Here is a 12,515-nt window from a genome sequence, read left to right on the forward strand (position 1 = left end):
GCAGGGACAACTGCAGCAGTGGCATGACTAAGGTGTTTGGCACCCAGGGCGGGTCCTTTCTCTGGAACACCCCCCACCCCAATGCTTTAAAAAATTGTACCCCCTCACAGTAGTTTTGTCCAGATATGTGCCCCCTTACGGTAGTTATGCCCATATTGTGCCGCCTCACAGTAGTTATGCCCACATTGTGCCCCCTTAAAGTAGTTATCCCTTCATTGTGCCCCATTCACAGTAGTTATGCCCTCATTGTGTCCCCTCACAATAGTTATGCCCTCTCTGTAAGCCTTTCACAGTAGTAATGCCCTATCTGTGTCATTTTCACAGTCCTCTTTGTGCCCCATTCACAGTAGCTATGCCCTCTCTGTGCCCCTTCAGAGTAGTTATGCCCTCTGTGTCCCCTTCGCAGTAGTAATGCCCTCTGTGCTCCCCTTATAGTAGTAATGCCCTCTGTGACCCTTCACAGTAGTATTGCCCTCTGTGCCTCCTTCAAAGTAGCAATGCCTTCTGTTCCCCTTTCAATGAAGTAATGCCTTCTGTGTCCCCTTCATAGTAGAAATGCCCTGTGTGCCCCTTCACAGTAGCAATGCCATATGTGTCCCCTTCACTGTAGTAATGCCCATTGTGCCCCATCATAGTAATAATGCCCTCTGTGCCCCCAGCATAATACTAATGCCCACTGTACCCCTTCACAGTAGTAATTCCCACTCTGTTCTCCATAACAGTTATGCCCACCCCCTTCACAGGAGTAAAGCTCACTGTGCCCCCTTCATAGGAGTAATTCTCTCTGTGACCACTTCATAATAGTAAAGCCCTCTATGCCCCATTTATAGTAGTAATTCCCTCTATGGCCCCCTCATAGCAGTAATGCCCAGTGTGCCCCCATCATTGTAGCAATGCCCATTTGGCCCTCTTCATAGTAAAAATGCCCATAATGCCCCCTTCATAGTAATAATGCCCATTGTGCCCTCTTCACAGTAGTAAAGCCCTCTGTGCCCCCCCCCCCCCCGTGTTAAAAAAGACAACAAAAACAAGTAATTACTCACCTTGTCCCATTTCTGAAGCTCAGATCCAGCTGTCCTCTGCAGACACAGTGTGATCTGTGCCTGTAGGCTGAATGGTGGAGCAGAGGAGGAGAAAGCTTCCTGCTTCATCATTCAGTGTGGAAGAGAAGGAGCGCGGGAAGCTGAGTGGTAGGTGAGTGACAGAACCGCAGCTGTTGATGGAAGCTCTCATTGCTTTTGGGCTCTCGCACCCCCCTGAGAGGACCGCCACCCCCTCCCTTGGCACGCCACTGAACTGCAGCAAGGACTATGTCATGCCCTCATTTTTATCTTATTACAGATGCTGACACTCATGCAGCAGGGGACTATGGTGGAAGAAGAACAGCTAACGCATCTTGCTTTCTGCCCTGTAGCTGTTGGCGACCCACAAGGAGAAACTCCCATGTAGGTCTAGAACGATGAGGATGAGTAGCTGCCACTGGAGGATGAGTCCGAGGAGAGGATGATGACGATGGCACCAGCCACGACACCCAATTATTGTGGAGGGCGGAGTCAGAAAGAACTGACTCCTCGGGCACGCTGGCCAGAATGGCGAGCTATATGCTCACTTGCTTACACAGTGACAGGGGTTCATTGACATCAGGCTGGATAGCCATGCTTTTAGTACCTCGCTATCAAAGCAAAAGGGGGAATGTATTCCTCCCTCCGAGAGGGAGGCCAAATGACGTTTTTGCCAGGGAACACTGTGTACGCAGCTTTCCACAGCTTTCGGTGAGCAGGCTCATGTAGCTCGAATGTCTGAAAAGAAACCCCTCTCCTCCCCCTGCAGAGTCACCCACCTCTCACCATCACAAACAGCAGACGCCGCAGTAGCAGCAGGAGCCAATTTAGTTTCTTCAACATGATGGTACTGTTTTTTTAACATACTGCTCCAGGCTGAGGCAAATCAGCAAGCCGAGACCTCCTGCCTCAGTGCCTAGGTTCAGGCCTATCTATACTCTAGCCTTTCTCCAGCACATACCCTGTTCCCTGACCCCATGGATTTCTGGGCAGGCAGACTGGAACAGTGGCCTGAACTGGCTCAGTACGCTCTCTTTCTTGCCCAGAATGTCATCTCGGAGAGGGTTTTCAGCACGGACAAAGTTGTCCTCTGCCAGTGTCTTCTCACTGAGGCCAATGAATAGTTCTGGCCTTGCTGATGCAATAGGCCAGGATACAGGTATTTAAAGTTCTGTATTTGTTGTGACGCCAATTGCAGCGTGCGCAGGGTACTACCCCAGGGCCCTTCCAAGGTGTTATATCGCACGTCCCAGATTAGGAATGCCAGAGTGGTATAATGGCCTATAATGTCTCTATAGGGTAGTGGTAATTGTGTCAACGGTGTCTCCTACCTGGGTACGGCTGGACTCCTGGCTCACTTGCAATAAATTTGAGTGTAATGATAGTAGAGTAATAGAGGAATTTTGCAGCAGAAATTATGTCCAGACCTTTATATGAAGTTCAAATGTTTCTTTACTGAAGATAACTTATATCCAAGCAGTATACAGCTTTGGTCTCTGGTCCCAGCAGGTTTTAGCAATGATTGGCAGGAAATGAATGCTTCTGCTTTAAGTTTGGAGCTTGCAGGATAAGTGGTCTGCTTAGTATCTCTGTAATTGTGGCAGGAATTAATCTTCTGCACTTATCTGTAACTTCTGCTTTATGGGGACAGACTAGCTGAGGAGGAATGGCTGCTCCTAGGCTTCTGGACTTATCTCTCAGATGGATTCTCAGGGAATGCTTTCTTACTGGAACTCTTGAGGTTGTCTGCAGTTTCTGCTTCTTCATCCAGCTGAGGCTGAAAGTGCTCAGACTGGGTATATGATCAAGTCTCAGCTGAGACAAGATGCTTGCTGTCTTCCCAATGCAGGGGATCTCCTGAACGCTATCACACAGCCTTCCCTTAGCATGGGGGGGGGGGGGCTACACTGACTAACTTTCTTCTCCACCCATGCTGCATGCTCACAGAGGGGGAGCTAAGCTGGAATAATCCATTCCAGCCTAGATACACTAAACTGAGACTAGTACCTTGCCAATGGAGTTGCTGCCACCTGCTGGTGAACCTGGAAAATTACAAAAACAATTGAATTTAACATGGTTTTACATGCATATTTGTGAAGACATAATATAAATTACATCAGATGACAATATAAAGGCTCTTAGAAGATAGTAGCGGGGTAGAGACGTGTAGTAACACAACTCTGGGGTGTTACATTCACCCTTACTTTGTATCAAGCAGTCCTCAGCTTGTGCTGGAGATAAGAGGAACAATCTCTGGGGCACCCAATTAAGTACAAAGTGCTGCATGAAGTACATATAAGACAAACAAAGACAAACATGAAACAACTACCCTGAGGTTCCTGCCCGCATGAGTAGGGTGTCCTTATTAACAGTTTCCCTCTCGGTATACCCAGTGAACCAAAGGTCTGCACTAAGCAATCACAATGACTAACTTTGAAGTGTTCTGAGCTCCGAAAACACCAAAGGAAACATGGGGGTGTCTTTACTCTGTAATCCCACTATTATGTAATGAAATACCCACAAATAAAAGGGTGGCTTTATCCTGTATTCCCTTACCTGCACCAAACTCAAAATATAAGGCTTATAGCACGATCACTATGGTGACTAAGGGTAGCAAAATGTCTCTAAGGTGGAGGCGCCATACCTTAGGCAAAGGCACAGAAGAGGGAGGTATCAGCTTCTCCATGCGCTTCTGGCAATGACACAGGAGGAGGGTAAAATAATCCCATGGAATTCATGGAAGACATACCAGGATGGGGGTTTAGTAGTCCCATTACCAATCCTGGCACATATAACAAACAGGAAGGAGGGGTATATTACTCCCCTAGCCGTTCCCGAAGCAGCGGGGTTACCCTTGTAGTTTCTGGACCTGCGTAGGACTTATCACTTGTCTTCATCGTACACTATGAGTAGGCCATTAGTATTAATGTCCAAGGAGGCCGTATGTTTAAAGAGAACAGAGCTATAAAGCAAGGCACACAGAAGTAAGGTGCTAGTGATCTGTCTAAAGGCAAAAGTTAAGTGCAGTTTCACAATAAGTGCATAAATTCACATTGCGGCATCTATAAAAAAAAAGTCCATACAATGGGCATAAGATACTTGAACGTTGCATAACCTTTAAAGGGACACTGACAGGCCTTCTGAGCATAATTAGCTCTTTATATGCCCCCCTAGGTCTTATAATAAGTTTCCAATTCATATAAGTATTATCCCTCTGCGCATTGTAAAACGTTAAAAATAATCTTTATAATCACCTGTCCTTTCTGCCCAAGGGGCATTCTTTGTGCCGCACTTGTGCCCAGCCGCGTCCCAACTGCCGGATCCTTAGACACGCCCATCTCATTAGTATTCACTTCGCTGGGCGGTATTTTCCTGTCCCCGACATTCGGAGATCCTGCACATGCGCCCGGCACCCTCGCTCGCCGGGATCACATTGCGCAAAGTGAATACTAATGAGATGGGCGTCTCTAAGGATCCGGCAGTTGGGACGCGGCTGGGCACAAATGCGGCACAAAGAACGCCCCTTGGGCAGAAAGGACAGGTGATTATAAAGATTATTTTTAACGTTTTACAATGCGCACAGGGATAATACTTATATGAATTGGAAACTTATTATAAGACCTAGGGGGGCATATAAAGAGCTAATTATGCTCAGAAGCACCCACACCCACCTCAGAAGCATCAACCTCAACTATGAAGGGTAGAGAGATATCAGGTTGTACCAAGATGGGAGCGGAAGCAAAACTCTCCTTAATATTAGAAAAGGCCTTACGCGCCTCTACCGACCAGGAGGAAAAATCTACCCCCTTTCTAGTCATATCAGTGAGTGGTTTAACAACTGTTGTGGTAAATATTAATAGTTGTAATCCGCTCGCATCAAAGTTTGTGTAAGGAAAAAGGTGAATCCCTTCTCTCAGCCCCAGTCAGAGAGAGACACCCATGTTACCATCTTGGTTGAAAATTCTGAGCAAACTCCTTCCGCCCTGCTCAGTCTGCTCACCTTTTATTTACTAACAAAAGGTGTAAAAGGGGCTGGCCCAAGACAAGGATACAGGAAGTTATAACATGCAGGAAGTGATGTCAAAGGACAGGGCGGGGCAATCAATGTGGCCAGGCAGACAATGCACACGCCCAATCCCTGTATAAGGAAGGATGAGTCATGTCCATTGTCTGATCAGCCAGGTGGCCGCCCACCCCCCATCACTGTCAGCATGGACCTCATTCAATACTGCTCAAAGGTGATCAGTATCTAATAAAGATCATTCTACTGGTTCCCATAGGTTTGAAATTATCTGCGAGACATTGCTACAGCTATTGTCAATATACGGTACTAGTATACCGACAAGGCAGATATGCATGTGTTAAAAGCAGATATGTCTCCAAGCCAATGAGAAGGTTTTCATACTGACGGTTTTGCCACTGGTCCCGATTCAGCCAAAGTACCCTCTGCTAGAGCGCTCCTTGGCTAAATCAGACACAGGGAGACAGATGACAAACTATAAAAACACACACACATCCTAAAGTAAAATGTCCGCATAATAAAATTTCCACAACACAACAGAGGAATAATTCAAAATAAACTTCCTGTAATAATTGGCAAAACCCAGAAAACGCATCAGCGCCTTCTGATTCTCAGGAAGCTCCCACTCAAGCACAGCGCGGACCTTCTCGGGGTCCATGCGAAAACCAGAAGCGGAGAGAAGAAACCCCAGAAATTTAATTTCTGGAACCGCAAACACACATTTTTCCAGTTTAGCGTACAATTTATTCTCCCGCAGGATGAGCAAGACCTGACGTAAATGTTCCTTATGAGTTTTGAAATCAGGAGAAAAAATCAAAATGTCATCTAGATACACTAATACAAATTTCCCCATTAAATGATAAAAAATGCTGTACACAAAATGCTGAAAGACGGCTGGAGCATTCATCAAACCAAATTCTCAAAATGGCCCTCAGGGGTATTGAAGGCCGTCTTCCATTCGTCTCCTTCTCTGACCCTGACCAGGTTGTATGCCCCTCTTAGATCCAATTTGGAAAAAACTTTAGCCCCCACAATCTGGTTAAACAGGTCCGGGATCAGAGGAAGCGGATAACGGTCACGAATTGTGATACTGTTCAGCTCCCTGAAATCCAGACATGGTCTTAAAGAACCATCTTTTTTCTTAACAAAGAAAAAACCAGCGGCAACAGGTGACTTCGAGGGTCGTATGTGTCCCTTTCTCAGACTCTCAGAGATATAAGCACGCATAGCGACCCTTTCAGGTTGGGAGAGATTGTATAAACGAGATTTAGGCAGCTTGGCGCCTGGGGTGAGATTAATAGGACAATCGTACTCCCTGTGAGGGGGCAATTCCTGAACACCATTCTCAGAGAAGACATCCGAAAATTCTGAGAGAAAAGATGGTACAGTCTTAGTAGAAACCTCTGAAACAGATGTCGTGAGACAATTCTCTCTGCAAAAGTCACTCCAACCATTTATTTGCCTCGCTTGCCAATCAATGGTGGGGTTATGTTTAGTGAGCCAGGGTAGCCCCAATACTAGAGGAGTAGGCAACCCGTTTAGGACGAAACATGACACATCCTCAACATGAGTATCACTCACAATCAAACGGATATTGTGAACTATGCCCTTTAACGATTTCTGAGAAAGCGGAACGGAATCAATAGCAAAAACAGGTATATCCTTTCCCAAAGTGCATACCTGGAAACCATGAGTTATAGCAAATTGATTATCAATAAGATTGACAGCTGCTCCACTATCTACAAAAATCTCACAAAAAATATTCTTGCTCTCTAGCGCCACCCTGGCAGGTAGGACAAAACGGGAACTACAAGCAAACGGAAAACCTTCAATTTCCGCATCAACCTTGCCAATAGTAACAGATGGAACGTTTTTTGAGGATTTTTTAATTTTTGTTTCTTTATTACTCTCAAAAAACTGCCTGAATCTCCTAGAGGGACAAACATTTGCCAAATGATTTATACCGCCACAACAGAAACAGGCCTTCCTATGAGAGCTGAATCCTCTATTGTCAGAGGCAAGCAAACCCAGCTGCATGGGCTTCTGCTCAGAGGGGATTGAGAGAGACTGAGACCCCTGTGCACTGAATGAGACTGCCGCACTGTCCTTGGACTGAGTATGACAGGAAGGAGTGATCTCTCCTCTCTCTCTAAGACGCCTGTCAATACGAACAGCCCGAGACATGGCAGAATCCAATGAGGTAGGTCTCTCATGAAAGTCAAATGCATCTTTCAATCTCTCTGAAAGACCATGGCAAAATTGACTTCGGAGTGCAGCATCATTCCAACCAGTATCAGCTGCCCATCTCCGAAATTCTGAACAGTATATCTCTGCGGACTGTTTACCCTGGCATAAAAGACGTAATCTAGACTCAGCCAGAGCAATACGATCCGGATCATCATATATCTGACCCAGGGCTAAAAAAAATTCATCCACTGAACAGAGGGGCCGTGCCCTCACCGGCAGCGAAAAGGCCCAGGACTGAGCGTTATCCCTGAGCAGCGAGATGATGATCCCCACCCTCTGCTCCTCATCACCAGAGGAATGGGGAAGTAAGCGAAAATGGAGTTTGCAAGCCTCTCTAAAACGAACAAAATTCTCACTACCCCCGGAGAACGTATCCGGGAGCGAGATCTTAGGCTCAGAACAAACTCCATGAACGCAAGCTGAACCAGTCACCTGAAACTGCGAAACAGTTTTATGGAGATCTGCTACCTCCAATGAAAGACCCTGCATGTGTTCAGTCAAAAGTGAAACCGGATCCATGCTTGAAACGGTTTTGGTGGTTTATAATGTCACGGAAGGTGTACAGCAAACTAGAAGACACAAAAGGAAGATCCGACTGACTGGATCCAAAACTAAGGAACCAAAGGGATAGCCCTGCAACAGACCTGGCTCTCTCCCTAACTGCTCAGCCTATGCAAAATTCTCAATGGTAGAAGATCGCATATCCTCGTACCTCGACTGTATAAATCCTTGAACACCCTATAATAGTGAGGGGACACGACCACCGGCTCCCTACACTTGATACGGAGGGAGTCAGGGTCACCTGAGATCCAGCAAACAGGAAAATACAAATGAATGAGCAAAATTTATCTGTAGAAGACTCAGTAGTAGCATCCAGCATGCATACACTCCAGGAAGTTGTATAAACCGCAAAGTGATGCAGTATGGGAAGGGATTTAAAGGGATGCAATCAGTGCAACTACATGACAGCTGAGAGAGGCTAACGAGATGAGGAAACTAAAGCAAAACAAAAGAAACCTCAAGTGGGAGGTTCTGGAGAACGTCTGTCAGAGCTTCTCAGATGTCTGGTGGTGACAGACGCCAAAAATGCAATAGGCCAGGATACGGGTATTTAAAGTTCTGTATTTGTCGTGACGCCAATTGCAGCGTGCGCAGGGTACTACCCCAGGGCTCTTCCAAGGTGTTATAATGCACGTCCCAGATTAGGAATGCCAGAGTGGTGTAATGGCCTATAATGTCTCTATAGGGTAGTGGTAATTGTGTCAACGATCTCCTACCTGGGTACGACTGGATTCCTGGCTCCTGGCTCACTTGCAATAAATTTGAGTGTAATGATAGTAGGAGTAATAGAGGAATTTTGCAGCAGAAATGATGTCCAGACCTTTAGATGAAGTTCAAACGTTTCTTTACTGACGATAACTTGTATCCAAGCAGTATACATCTTGCCACTGTTGCTGTCTGCCTGCCTACCAACATGTTCTGTACTGCTGCTGATGTGTCCCCATTATGCCACTGCTGACATTATGTCACTGCTGCTGCCTACCTACCATCATGTTCTGTAAGGCTGCTGCTGATGCTGCAGCCACCATCATGCCACTTCCTCCGTCATGCCACTGCTGCTCCCTGCCTACCATCATGCTGCCAACATGTACCATATGGTTGCTGCTGCCGCCACCGCCTCAGGTGCTTCTTCTCGCTCCCAATCCCCTAATTCCACTACTACCACTACTACTACCACCAATAGATAGCCAATCTACGGCCTTGTATGTTCCATGCTATGTTGCTTCTGCTGCCGCTACTATTGCGGCAGGACTTTTAGCTTAGCTAAGCAGGCACAGGCAGTAGCCCGCTCCACTCATCTAATTCTGTCAAAGCAGATGGTTACAGGTTATCCTTGTGCTATGCCAGGATTTAGAAAGCCCCTGAGGGGGCACAGGCAGGAGCAGCAATGTGCGCTCCTGCCCATACACCATGCGCTGCGGCTCCATTCATAAACTGAAGACTACGTACTCCATACACCACTGAGAAGTCAGCGGTGTACAGAAAAGTGGCTTTTAAGCGCACAGGGAAAGGTGTGTTTTAGGGGAAATATCTCTATTAAAAATTCTAAATTCATTAATAAAGTACATTACAAAAAGTATTATTAGGGTGTTAGGGACATTTTACCAAAAAGTTAATTAAAAGTTTAGTTACTCTTTAAGGGCTAAAAGTGAGATTAGAACTGGTTTATGGCTCGTTTACTATGTACTACTTTTGCAAAAGTTGCAAAAAACTCACAACCCATGCCGGAAAACCCCCTCGTCTTCTTTACAACACATTACACTCACGCCACATATATTATTAAGATGCACCACTTCATAAATTAGGTGTAAGCCCACAAAGCAAAGTTAGACTTAAAACTAACACAAAAACATCATTTCCGGGCAAAGAGTAATGGAAAACATATTTAGAGCACTTTTTTAAGTTCCTGTTTTGAGCTTGTGGTTTATAAAGAAATGTATAATGTTCAAAAGTTGTCAGGTTCCCTTTTTTGCTGTCTTTCACAAGTAGCAGATCTAATCAAATTATTTGCTTATCTTGTGATTTTAATCACTTTGATGCTAGCATTTTAGATCTATTTATTAAAATGATTACAGGGGTTTCAGAAGGAAGACATCATCACATTGTGATTACTGTAAGACTAGGGCTACATGACGACATTTTGTCGCTCTAATGTCGTGCAGCAATTTTTATATGATAGTCTATGGTGTCGCACTGAGACATGCTGCGAATTCGACGCGACAGTAGCAAAAAATCCATCCAAGATGTATTTCTCTGCGACTGTCATGTCGCAGTCCCAGCATGTCGCATGTCACAGTGCATCGCCAAAGACTATCAGTATAAAAAATGTTGTGTGAAATTGGTGCGACATCAACGTTGTGCGACACATGTTGCAGTGTAGATGTGCTCTATGAGTTGCATGTCATCATGTAGTCCTCACTAGTGATGGACGAACATAGGCTGGGACAATGCGCGAACGCAATCAAATGTTCGCGAACCGCAAGTTCGCAGCGGGCTCCATTCACTTTTATGGCAGGCAAACCTGAAAAACCTTCAGGTCATATTTGCAGCCACCAAATACTTACTAAATGTGCACAAATCGTCCCACAACATGGACAGTGACATACCAGAGGGGGATCAATGACAAAAATTCCCACAAAAAATATGTATTTTAATCAGGGGCCATTTCTATGCGTCTTAAAGGGAAACTGTCAAAAATGTGCCCTTCTGGAGCCAAGAAAATTTTTATTTTAGACCACGGGAGTACAGGCCCCAAACATTAGGCATTCACCAGACAGAAAACATCGAGTGATTATGTGGCTGGAGGTATATTAGACGGTCAATGGATATAAATTTTACTGCAGGCCAGTGGACTATAGGCCCCAAAAATTTTGGATTCACCGTACATAAAAGATCAAGTGATTATGTGGCTGGAAATATATTAGACAGTCGATGGATATCTATTTTACTGCAGGCTAGTGGACTACAGGCTCCAAAAATTATTCATTCACCGTACAGAAAAGAACAATTGATAATGTGGCTGGAGGTATATTAGACAGTCATTGGATAACAATTTTACAGCAGGCCAGGGGAGTACAGGCCCCAAAAATTATTCATTCACCGGACAGAAAACATCAAGTGATTATGTGGCTGGAGGTATATTAGGCGGTCATTGGATAGCGATTTTACTGTAGTCCAGTACAAATACATGTCAAATACGTATGTTTAAAAGAACTAAAAATATAAAATTAGATTAAAAACATGGCTAACAAAATCCCCCCTCTTGAATAAACCCCAAATGATAATAGGGAAAATTCGATAACACGTGGTCATCACAGGTGTTGAATTCCTCCAAGGCCACAACAATTAGGCATTCACCGTACAGAAAAGATCAAGTGATTATGTGGCTGGAGGTATATTAGACAGTCATTGGATAACAATTTTACTGCAGGCCAGGGGAGTACAGGCCCCAAACATTAGGCATTCACGGACAGAAAATACCTTTTATGCCGCTGTATTTACATAAGACAGGGACCATTCTTTGTTCTGGGTGGTGCCGGATATGTGTGCGCTAGCATGAGGAAATTCAATTAAACATAGTCGTCACAGGTGTTGATTTCCTCTGAGATCCATGCCTCATTCATTTTAGAAATGTGAGGTAGTCCACACTGTTGTGAGCTAGGCGAGTGCGCTTATCGGTCACGATTTCCCCTGCTGTGCTGAATGTCCTTTCGGACAGAACACTCGACGAGGGGCAAGCCAAGAGTTCCATGGCAAATTGTGCCAGTTCTGGCCACAGGTCAAGCCTGCACACCCAGTAGTCCAGGGGTTCCTTGCTTCTCAGAGCGTCCACATCGGCCGTTAACCCGATGTAGTCAGACACCTGTCGGTCTAGGCGTTCCCTGAGGCTGGATCCGGAGGGCGGCTGTCAATGGGTTGGCTGCAAAAATGATTTCATATCCGAAGTGACCAACACATCTTCAAACCGCTCTCTTCTTGCATGCACTGTAGGATTGGTACCCACAACTGTGGGTGGAAATTCCCCTGCCAGCGCCCGCAACAGCAGAATGCAGCATCTCTCGCAGCAAGGCCTGGAAATGCTGCATTCTGACTGCTCCTCGAAGGCTTGATCAATGACATGACGCAATGCACACTCCAGAAAGAAGGCGTAAGGTACGATGTCACTGATGGTGCCCTGGCTGCGACTGACCAGTTTGGTGATCTCATCAAATGGCCGCAGAAATCTGCATGCGTTGCGCTCGAGCAACCCTTGGCGCAGTGAAAAGAAACCAGGCTCCCCAGAACCTGTCCTGCTGCAGAGTTCGTACAGGTAGTCGTTAACGACACGTTGCTGCTGGAGCAGCCTATGAAGCATATACGAGGTGTAGTTCCAGCACGTCGGGCTGTCACAAATCAGACGTCTGACGGGCAGGTGGTGTCGCCGCTGAACGTCAGCAAGGCAAGCCATAGTCGTGTAAGATCTCCTAAAATGGCCAAAGATTTTCCTGGCCTTCCGCAAGACGTCCTGGACCCCGGGGTATTTGGCAACGAATCGCTGCACGACTAAGTTTAGGACATGCACGGCACGTGTGTCATTTTGCCCTGTTTCGGCGCTCTCAGCAGATTGGCACTGTTATCGCACACCA

This window comes from Bufo bufo, chromosome 1 (genome assembly GCF_905171765.1).
Source record: "Bufo bufo chromosome 1, aBufBuf1.1, whole genome shotgun sequence".
Classification (NCBI taxonomy): domain Eukaryota; kingdom Metazoa; phylum Chordata; class Amphibia; order Anura; family Bufonidae; genus Bufo; species Bufo bufo.